General features: G+C 37.0%; 1 protein-coding gene across 1 annotated transcript in view; it reads right to left on the bottom strand.

Moving 5' to 3' along the window:
- csmd2 (CUB and Sushi multiple domains 2) overlaps window positions 1–12322 on the bottom strand; it is a 296611-nt gene that overhangs the window by 250271 nt on the left and 34018 nt on the right. The gene's annotated exons all lie outside the window — the stretch shown is intronic.

Genomic DNA, 12322 nt, shown 5'->3' with positions numbered 1-12322 from the left:
AGAGAGAGGATGACCAAAAAATATATACAAAAATAAATAAGAGAGAGAATATAAAACAAAGAGGTGCAAATACTGAAGGGGAGTGAGGTTGAGCAAGAAGAAAAATAGTAGCGCAGGCTAAATTATTCAGAGTGGAGAAGCAGTGATATAATACTGTGCTGATCAGGCAGAGGAATTTTAGGGCCATAAAAAGCCCTGAAAAAAAAAAGGAGGACGGAAAGATGAGTTATCGATGGGTGAGCACAGTGGCAAAACTAAATCACTAGGGGATAAATGGTCCTAAATGGCTGTGGAGCTTTTAAACATTACGGCTATAATGACCATCTGCACCCCCCCCCCCCCCCCATCACACACCCTGCTCTGGGCACTCGTCAAAAATATGCACACAACACTGACAACCCTTATGACCAAAATACCCATAATCCCTTTCTTACATTCATCAAGTGTTTCCAAACAACCTTTTCCCTTGCTATGCCTTTTAAACATACAGTAAATTAGCACACATGCTCTACACAAAAACCCATCAAGACAAATTAAATAAACCTGTTGAGGCCGGGGTTGACGGACGGAAAGCCATGACATTGTTTTGCTTAATCCGTGTAACAGTTTGGGATTTGAAAACGTGTTTCATTTCACACTCTTTGACTGATGATGGGGAGCAAATTCGAGTAAATGGCTTGACACTTATTACCACAAGAGCTTACACCTCACAGTCATCACACAGGCCTCAGAAAACCGCACAGTTCGGTAATCTCCATAGACAGAGAATGAAGTGACGTTTGCTCTGCCAAACTCACAATTGATTCCAACGGAGTTTGATGTTAACAGGTGGCTAAGCTAACGGTGTGATAGTCTAAAAGCATAAAACCACAAGGACCATGCAAATACTGGGTAAAATACACCATTTTAAGTATATATATATATATGCATTTAAGTATTTAAGTTCTCAACTTCTTGGATGATTTTTTACATTTTATTATCCATGCTCACTGCAATGATTTTTGGGATTGCTTAAAGGGATACTCCACTTTTTTTGGAAATAGGCTCATTTTACAGTTGAGTTTTACCGTTTTCGAATCCATTCAGCTGATCTCCGGGTCTGGCGGTACCACTTTTAGCATAGCTTAGCATAGATCATTGAATCGGACAAGACCATTAGCAGCTCTCTCAAAAAAATAACCAAAGAGTTTCGATATTTTTCCTATTTAAAACTTGACTCTTCTGTAGTTACATCGTGTACTAAGACCGACGGAAAATGAAAAGTTGCGATTTTCTAGGCTGATATGGCTAGGAACTATACTCTCATTCCTGCGTAATAATCAAGAAACTTTGCTGCCGTACCATGAGTCCAGCAGGCGTAATGATATGACGCAGCGCCTGAAAATAGTCCCCAGCTCTGTAACTTGCAACGTGACCGGGACTAAGTTTGTCTAACCTATTAGACCTATTTTCAGGCGCTGCGTCATATCATTACGCCTGCTGCACTCATGGTACGGCAGCAAAGTTTCTTGATTATTACGCAGGAATGAGAGTATAGTTTCCTAGCCATAATATGATATTATCAGCCTAGAAAATCGCAACTTTTCAGTTTCCGTCGGTCTTAGTACATGATGTAACTACAGAAGAGTCAAGTTTTAAATAGGAAAAATATCGAAACTCTTTGGTTATTTTTTTGAGAGAGATGCTAATGGTCCTGTCCGATTCAATGATCTATGCTATGCTATGCTAAAAGTGGTACCGCCAGACCCGGAGTTCGGCTGAATGGATTCGAAAACGGTAAAACTCAACTGTTTAACTCTGGGGGAGTTGTAAAATGAGCCTATTTCCAAAAAAAGTGGAGTATCCCTTTAAGTGAAAAATGCATGTGATACCCCCTTAAAATTTAGCCAAAAAAACTTCTCCAATCAACTTGATCCATGCCCCCTTTTTTACAATCCAGAGCAAAGTCACATTCTGAACATTCAGATCAACAACCGATGGATAGAACCAAATCTCTAGCTTAATTTTGGGATGTACATCACAATATTGAAGAAAAGGATCTGTTGCTTCTTCTGTTACATCATGAATTTTAAATTCTGTCTAGGTAGGCGTCTCACTATAGGTTCTGGACCAAGGCATATGAAGGCAACAAGAAATGTGAACAGTTGGAGCTCTATTTACGCATGCGCAAATATTTGAAAGCACATTCAATGCGTCGCTCATCTTTTAGCACTCTTTCTCCATTTTGTGGGACTCAAATCATGCTCAAACAGAGGATGCAATCAACATTTTGTGTTTATCTGGACAAACAGACGAGTTATTTTACTTCCTATCCTTTAATATTAAGGCTGTCAGTAGATTAGAATATTCAATCGCTGTTTTTGTTGGTATTTTATTGAAATTGCTGTATTCGCTGGACTTTGATAATATTTAAATTCACCCAAACAAAAAATGGCAAAATGACCTTATTTGTATTAAATTGCTAGTTAAGAAGAGTTTTTCCATGTTGTGCCCCAATAAAGCAGTTTTATCAAGTTTTAGTATACATTTTAATAACTGCCTTAATATTGAGCATTTTTATTTAATGTCAAATAATAACTCTGAAACTTTTGAAGCACCGAATAACACATAGGCCTATGGCAATAAGCACATTTGACACTGACTTGAATAAGATGGCATCTAGCATCTGGTAAGTTTCTTAGGTTATCCAACCTAGACATTTTTTTGTATCATTTATTATTCTTTGATGACTAACATCTTCATTTTTTGTTTTGTATTTTGGAGTCCTACATGTGACATTTGCAGAAACTGTCTCTTCTCACACATCCAGATCTAAGCTTTTAAAACACTTCAGGTTGGTGCATGGACACAGACACAGTTTTAAAATATGGAATTCGTTGTGGTCCCACTAATGCTTGACAATAATGCAGGTTATCAAGGTGCTGATGGACAGAACATTCACACACAGGAGGCATGAGATGAATGAAGATTTGCGTTTCATCGCTGAATTTAATAACAGATAGCCAGCACTCTTTAGAGGTAAGTCTTTATAATGTAATGTCAGCTGTGATGAATTACTTGGATGGTTATTGTATGCAATTCCAAATTATAAATTGAAGTCCTTTAGATGTAATTCAGGTAAGTGCCGTTAAATAAATAATGCTATTGAACCTTTGGAAGAAGAACTCACCATTGACTGTATTGTAATGACAGAAATGAGCAGGAAAAACTTTCAAAATTCAATTTCCTAGGAAGAAAAAAAGACTTTGGGAGTTTGAATAGCATACAGTTGTGGTCAGAATTAATGGCACGCCTGGTAAATATGATTTGTTTATCCTTATGATCTTTCATTTATTTATTTTTTGCAAAAATCTAACATTTCATTGAAGTAAAAGAATTGAAAGTGCAAAAAAAAAAAAAAAAAATCACATTATGAAATAAATGTTTTTCTCCAAAACACGTTGGCCACAAATACACCCTTTTATTAAAGACTTTTTTGCAATCTCCTTTTGCCAAGATAACAGCTCTGAGTGTTCTCCTATAATGCCTGATGAGTTTGGAGAACAAAGAGATCAGTGACCATTCCTCCATACAGAATCTCTCCAGATTCTCCAGATTCCCAGATCCATGTTGGTGCTTCTCCTCTTCAGTTCACCCCACTAATTTTCTATAGGGAACAGCTCAGGGAACTGGGACAGCCATGGCAGAAGCTTCATTTTGTGCTCATTGACAGTGTTGATTTTGGGTTTGTTTTGGATCATTGTCCTGATGGAAGATCCAACCACGGCCCATTATAAGATTTAGCAGAAGCCGTCTGGTTTTTGATTTTTTATCTGTTGATATTTGATAGAATCCACGATGCCATGTATCTGAACAAGATGTCCAGGAAAAATATGCCCACAACATAAAAGATCCAACGATATATTAAATTGTACACATGGGGTACTTTTTATCCTTGTGTGCACATCTAGCGCGTTTGCTGCCAAAAAGCTCTTTTTTTTAGTTTCATCTGACCACAGAACCCTGTGCCGTTTGAAGGTCCTGTCATGTCTGACAACTGAATTTGCTGGAGTTTGTTTTTGGATGAGCGAGAAGGATTTTTCTTGAAACCCTCCCAAGCAACATGTGGGGATGTAGGGGTTGTTTGATTAAAAAAAAAATAAAAAATTTTGTAGGCTTCTGACCCCAAGACTCAACTAATCTCTGCAATTCTCCATCTGTGATCCTTGAAGAGTCTTTAGCCACTCAAACCGTCCTCCTCACCGTGCATTAAGACAATATAGACACACGTCCTCTTCCTGGCAGATTCGTAACATCTTTAGTTGATTGGAACTTCTTAATTATTGCCCTGATGGTCAAAATGGGGATTTTAAATTCTTTCAATGCTCAACAATCTTTTGATACACATCAGATTCTTTGGTTTTATTCATTGTGATTGATGATTAAGGGAATTTGTCCTTTGTGTTTCCTCATATTTAAACTCCTGTGAAACAAGAAGTCATAGCTAGACAATTTCATGTTCCTAGTCACCCTCGTGTGCTAAAAAAGGTAAATATTAATGGGAATATACATCAGAGATATTTTACTCGTAAAAAAAAAATATAGGGGTGCCAATAATTGTGGCCAGCGTGTTTTGGAGAAAAACATTTATTGCATAAAAATTTTTACTGAATTTGTGGGTGAAGTATCCCTTGTAGCTTGGTATATAAGCTCTGGAATGTTAATATGTACATGATTAATTCTATTTTAATTTAAGAGCTTGTTCGTAGCTTTAACCTACTTCTCAGCAGCATCAGATTTGTGATGTATGCACCTACAATTGGAACAGCTCTGACATCCAAGATTATTTAATAGCTTTTCTGTAGCAAAGCTTTTGGTTTAGAACCACTTATTAGTTTTCTTGCACTGGTTCTCTGAATTCTGAGGCCCTCACAGATTGAGATCCAGTTGTAGATAATACATTTTTTGCCTCTTGTAGAAATAACATGTGTGTTAATTCTTCTGAACACTGCTTATTTGTCTCATTGTTCAGAATGACACCACTGGAAAAAGGTGAATGCATCCTGAAAGCACTTGCCTTTTACCTGGACGAGGGCTCCCTCAAACCTTGTGAAGGAGTGCATTGTAAATTATTGAATTTTCTAAAAACAACTCCCCCTTTCACTCCTGATCTGTTGTTAATTGTTTCTTTTTGTATTTGACTTTTTTTAGGATGTTAAACATGATGAAGCCCTAACCCTTGATAGGCAACACCACCCTAGGAATCTATGTGGTCAGACATGAAGGGGCAGAAGCTACAGATCCTTACAAAAATGTTAGCAACATGATTTAAGGCACCTAAATACATGACAACCTGAACAATGTGCAGATGTGTGTTTTTCAATGCTTGGTCTTATTTACGCCTGAAAAATAAACTCCTGTAATCTGAGGTCAGGGGGACCATTTCTGCTCTTTCTATAATGTTGCACTTTTGTTTCAGTATCAACCTTGGTACATTCCTTTGAATAATAGTCTTGTTTTTAACAACTGATAAATTGTTTGCTGGTTTTTTTTTTTTTTTTTTTTTTTTTTGCAGAACACATTTACAAGTATTTGATAAATCCTTTCACTTAAAGGCAACATGCTTTTAATTATTTCAATTATTTAAATAAATAATTATTTATTATTTAATGAATTATTTTTCTTGAAACGTGAAGGCCGTCTTGTTCACGTTGGAAATGTTTGTAAAAATGTAAACAAAATTGTAAAAAAAGAAAAAGTGAATGCATTCATTGAATAAACTCATAATGAAACTGGATTATTTGTTTTGGTTGAATGTAAAAATGTAAATTTTAGGATAATTGAACTTAATTAACTTAATTGTTTAGGACAAAATTAAGACCTTATTCAACTAAACTGCATTGGATTAACCTTATGTAATCAACTTAAGTTTATTTAATTAAATAATGTTACATAAATCCATCATAACCCAGTTACATGAAACCTGTTGACATAAAAAAAGTGAATTAAAGCCAACATATCATTAAAGTGTAGGCTATTTGAAGAATAAATATAAAACTCACAAAGGTCTTTAAGCATACTACAGTCATCCTGTTACATTCTTGCTCTTGGCAAAGACTAGACTAATACTGATGACAGGTACTTATTTCAACTCACATGATAAAGAAAGAGTGATGAATAAGAGGTAATGTTCTTAAAAAAAACAGGCTGATGAAAGAATAACAAATCAATCAAAACCCATCGTTCTGAGCAGGTCTGTAACAATAATCAGAGCATCACAAATGAATCCATATTCCAGCCAACTGTTTGCAATTACATTTTTAATTGGATATTGAGACCCAGATGGAGGAAGGAAAGGGTGTCGAAGACCTTCTCCCCAGTTATTTATCTTTATTCTCAGGGATATTTTCTTTGGTTTCCCCTTTCCCTCTTTTGCTTCTTCCCTTAGTTGCCCGTCCGCTTTTCCTACACGTTCCTCTTTCATCTTTTTATTCTCCCTCTCTCTCTCTCACATACTCGCTCAGCCCTACAGACTCAGAGATTAATTATTCAAATGTTATCTTCATTGCTGAAGTGTGAGTTAGGAAGGAGGCTCAGGGCTTCAGCCGCTACCTAATCCTGACTCTTTCAAAAAGCATTCAGTCTTGGAGGCCACGGACAAAATTGCATTATTTGTACATCAGTTTATTTTATTGTTCTTTCCTCTTCACAGTCTCCAACAGCAGTGTGTCTAAATTCTAATAAACTCCAAAACAAGGTTTAGCCACTGATTTGATTAGATGCAAAAGGGCATGGGGAACACATTGACCGTTGCTGAGAGACTCCCTCAATCTCACTTTCATGCTCTGTTTCTTCCTCTTCCTATATCTCTCTGTCTGTCTCTTTCCCTTCCCCATTACCTATCCTCTCAGCCTGACTACATATGGCTATGTTGTTATTTGTCTTTGTCTCTATCTCCACCCTCTTCGTCCACACTATTTTTTGCTGCTCATAGACAGGTGGAAAACAATCTGTCACTCTTGGAGCTTGTGGAAGCAATACGCACAGCTAGGGGATTCATGCGTCCACTCCATTTGGAGGACCTTGGCGGATCCATATTTAGCCATGTTCTCCAGAGGTGCCAAGCACCTTCACATTTACATTCTAAAGGAGATGAACCCTTCACCGACATGCTGACTCACCACAGCAATTTGACAAGTACTTTAATTAAAGGAGTTAATTGAAGCCACTTCCTCCCAGCTCTTAAAGAGCTTGAAGAAGAGTCCCATATTCGCTCCCTCCTCCCCCAATACTCATCTCCATCTCCTCAGCTTCACTGTATTGACTTATCGACATCAAACAGCCGCTTTGTGCTACAGAAACAAAACAATACAGAACATTAAGCAGGATAAATAGACACTTAAGGTAAATGAGGGTATGAGATGTTTCAGAGAGTGTCGATACCATTTTAAATGGTTAAGCATCATTTCTTTCCACAACCAGTGGCTGGAGAGATGGTTCATGTTGCCAGTTACTTGGTTATTTCAATTTCAACTGCCACAACAGGAAAAAGAGCAGAAAAAGAAGAGACTGTATCTATACACCAACCCTAAACAAAGGTGTTTCTCAATACCAAGTACGCAAAGTTCAGACATGCGTCCTTGGTATTTCGGATTTGCCAAGTACAAACTTCCGAGGATGGGAGGATGCAAGTTCGGTGATTCTTCAATACAGCAGAGCTCTTGATAACGTCACTCACCTAGCCTTGGCTACTCTGGTTATCTACATGAATATTTACAATAAAACAATATGTATCTCAGCTTTCATTTAAAAAATCTTAAACGTACTAATAGCCACACAAATGTGGTTCAGGCAACATGTACATTGATTATCTTCACTGCATGTATATTTATAGTAAAACTAAATATAAAACACAACCTCTTTTCAAAGTACAACTAGCTACACTACATCCTTATGCATCGCTTTCTGCCAGGACATTTACGTGCTTTTCCCAAATAACGGAAGTGACCTCGACGCCCGGGTTAGCGGTAGCATAAGCCATCAGGCAAGTGTTATTTAAATAAACTCCTGATTAGGGCTGTAATCTCCCAGTCGATTAGTCGATTATTGGTCGATACGTTCTGGCTCGACGAAAATTCTGATTGGTCGATTTTTTGCCGCGTTCATTTCATTAGTTTTGCCGTGTTCATTTCATCAGTTTTGCCGCGTTCATTTCATCAGGTGGAAAGCACTAATTGCTAATGGGGGTGTTTTCAGAGCACCCCTGTTTCACAGGTAACAGTCTGTCTTCAGAACACCCCCCTTGTTTTCACTTCTTTTGGATTAGCCCAACCCACTGGAGAAGAGAGACAGATTGAAGAAAGTAGGCTACTAGAAGGTTGCTGTGCCCATTGTTTGTATTAGTTTTGAGCCTATGCTTTATTTTTCATTTATGCACTTTATTTCGTTTCTGCTCTTGATCTGGTTTGTTTAATAAATATAAGTGGACGTGCCTTTTGTGTTTAAGAGTAAAAGCTTTAAGTTAATAGTCTATTCGTGTCTCAGCCGCGAAGCTGAGCTCCTATGTTCAGCCTCGCTCTGTGCAGGCTGAAATGATAGTGTCTGTCAGTTATTATAATACATATGACAAAAACAATTGTCTAAATTATGTTGCATATTCCTCAAAAGTTCTTGTGATGATATCACTAATTGACAACATAGTACTATTTTCGGAAATCACAGGCTATGATATTGCGCAGGTGCACATGATGCAACGCTGCCAGAGCCGACAGACTTGTGTGTCAGACTCATTTCAGTGCAAAATAATTAGGTCAAAAACGATTTAATATACTGCAAATAGCCTACTAGTTTTTTTATGTTTATTTATAATTCATTTAGGCGGACAAACAAGGCTACCAAGTACTGCGCACAGTGCGCAGCTAATTAATTTTTTTTTAAAAATCGTTTCCTAACGTGATTTTTAGTAGATTTTTAGTCGAAAATATCAGGACTTCAGTCGACCAAGATTTCCTTTGGTTGATTACAGCCCTACTCCTGATACTTACAAACTTTCCAATGCCTCGTTTTATGAGTACAGAACCTATTTGTACTACTGTAGAAGTTTGGTACCATTCTGGGCATTATTAGTGGGGTAATTTAAGAGATACAAACTTGGATACATTAACGCCTGCACTAAGCCATTCGGCTGATATCTCTAAATAAGCTCTAACTTTAATAATGTTTGACCTCAGGAAAAATTGAAAAAAGTTGATTTTACTCCAAACCATCCCTTTAACTTCTGAAGGCCGTTCATTTCTGATTAATGGGATTTGGCATTTTTTCCAACAATTACACCACACACAACTCAGAAGTAAACTTGACTCAATTAACCTTAGTTTAAAAGTCTTTTTCAGATTAATGGAAGCCAGCCATCCTCCTAAGCATTAGCCTCTCATCTCCTCATCAAAAAGCATCTTCCTGTTTTCATACACAGTGCTGGAAAGAATACAGACCAACCAACCATATTTTGAGTACAATAAAAGTCAGAAAGTAACGTTTGACAAAAGGGCATCGCAGAAAACATTGTCTCTTAGTTAGACACACAACCTCACCATCTCAATCAACTATACAGGCATCTTATACAGGTGTCTCATTACGAAGAAACCAGATCAATTAGACTCATTATCACTTCTTCTCTTGAGAACTGCTTCTGTTACTTTTCAGGAGGTGCGAGCTTAATTTGTTAACGCATTTCACACTTGTGGGGTATACTGATGAGAGCAGGGGATTGAGAGGTGTATTAGAGGAAAAAGAGAAATGAACAAATGAGCTGAAGACTGAGGAGATGCGAAATATGCCCCGGCTTTTCCTAAGCCGCAGGTAAATGTCATTCAGACTTTTGACAAGCCATACAAGGTGACTGTAACGTTATCTATGAATACTGATTGAAATCAACACTTAAACCCCTTGTGATATTCTCTGTTTGATGAGAAAAGGCCTTGTTTGTCAGGTTTTTGATTGACAGGGCATCTTTGTAGGTTAGGCGTTGTTTATCATACTTAATGAGACTAATAACCTAATTTCAAGATAAAAAGTTTTTAAAATAACAAATTCAGCAGAGTGTGTCCCAACATTTAATACCACCATGCAATCTTTTGATATTCATCGGTGTTAATAATTTCTCTATCTACACTGCAGAATAGGTCGTACTGCAATACGCATGATCATCTATGGGAATTAATAAAGATAAACAATGTCAGCTAGCTAACATTTTAGTCATAACATGACCTCTTCACCTCTCATCAGACCAGAGAAATATGATAACTTTGCTGCAGGCTGGAACGTATAGTATACGGAACTGTATAACGGAGAGGAAAAAAAAAGACAAGTAATGTTTCTTCCATTTATGGTTCTGCCAATATTACAGCCAACAATAAGTGCTGAGATTTCCATCGAGTACCTGAGGCTGGTGGATAAATCACTGGATAGGAGAAAATGGAGTGGAATATGGAGGGAAAGAAAGCCAGTTTCTGCTGAATCGATATTGCAAATATAAGCTGACTTTTCTCTGTTGCTTGCCCTTATGTTCTTTATATGCAAATGACCACATAATCCTGACATACAGTATATTACTGAATACTATTATACAAAAATCTCAGTCTTTGCTCAAAAATATGAGTACCGTAAGATTCAGTAAGTATCAGTAAGATTATTATATGGCAGATTTAGATACTTTTTCAAACATTTAAATAATTACTTAAATGTTTAAATATCATATCATGGCTTTGACAGGAAATAAAATATAAACTGATTGCCTTGCTAAACTTGTTAACGTCACAAAACAGGGTCACCAATACCTGACACCATTTCACTGCTAAAAATTGTCATTTTCCAAGTTTTGAACTTTTAGTTTGCTTCTCTTCATTTTCCTGTTTCCTATGTTCCCGCTTGTCCTTGTTTGTCATATGATTGATTAAAAAAGCTCAACTGTGGTGTATTATTTACATCATCCTGTGTATTTAAGCCCTTTAGTTTCTTCAGTTTGTCTGGTGTTTGTGTGATACACACTGCTACATTGCTCTTTAGTTTAGTTCATCGTTAATATTGGAATAAACTCTTTTGTCTTTATTAAATAAACTCCATGCTGCACTTGAGACATCGCCTCCGCCTTCATCTTCCTCTACCTCAGTCTGTGATAATATGAGCCTACATACATTTGAAACTTTTTTTTTTTTCTGAATGTGATCAATATTTCTATAGTGACGTACCGTGGGGTTTCAGTCAGGGCCTTCAGTAACAATCTCCACTACCTGAACCTGAAGTAACTGAAAATATTATACTCAGTTGAGTTCATCTCTGAACCTAAGAGTAGCTATTCTTACCGCATAAAATAAAATGCCTATAAGAATTAGTTACCTGACCACAATCTAACCCTGCCTAAGAGTCTCACAAAGAGTTGAACGACGTCTCGCCCCCGTTTCGACACTATCACTCGGGAATAAGGTCTTTAGTGTCTCAATAACCTGTAACTTGTTCCACTAACTAACTTGCTGCGCAGCAATAATATCCAGACAGACTTGGTTTGGTACTTGCTTCTAAACCTGTTGTTTATGCTGACACATAAATTTGAACTTTCAACATCATTTCATTCTTTACATTCTGTACCTTCCCATGAAGGACTGCAGAGACTAATGTGTATTCACTTCTTAGTCTGTACTGACAGCAAATAATGCAGCTGAACTTCAAACTTAACCAAACAGAGCACACAATGTTCTACCACACTATGAATAATTAATTATAGCATGGCTCCCCTGAAAACATCCTGTTAAATCAAGGAACAAACATATCATATTTGAACCTCCATAACAAAGCATAGCAGAGCATCTGTTCTTTCAAATAAGCAAATTATTTATTTAGAACAATTTTCCCCCTCATTCTAACATTTGATAATGAATCATGACACAACAATTCAACATCAAAAGCTGCATTATTTTACTCTCATATCCTCGCTCAGTGATAAAAAAAATAATTAAAAATTTAATTAAAAATATAATTATATCTGAAGTCATATCAAATTCTACATAATTTAAATGTCACATGACACAGCCATGACAAGACAAAATAAAAGTCCTACATATCGAATAAGACATTAAAGGGTAACTCTCGCCAAAATGCAATCTACCCGAGGCGAACTTTCGTTTAAAAGCATAATTAGAATAGAAACGCCACTTTTAAATTTGACCGTATTTTCGTTTTTGGTCAAATTGCCTTTTGAATGGGAGTGCTTGGGGCACGCCATTGAGGTGTTTGGTGACACAACATGAAACTTTCCTCAAAGTATCACCAGGGGCTCTTCACATTAACT

Source organism: Rutilus rutilus (genome assembly GCF_951802725.1).
Source record: "Rutilus rutilus genome assembly, chromosome: 11".
Lineage (NCBI taxonomy): Eukaryota > Metazoa > Chordata > Actinopteri > Cypriniformes > Leuciscidae > Rutilus > Rutilus rutilus.
This window is presented reverse-complemented; position numbering and strand designations above follow the sequence as displayed.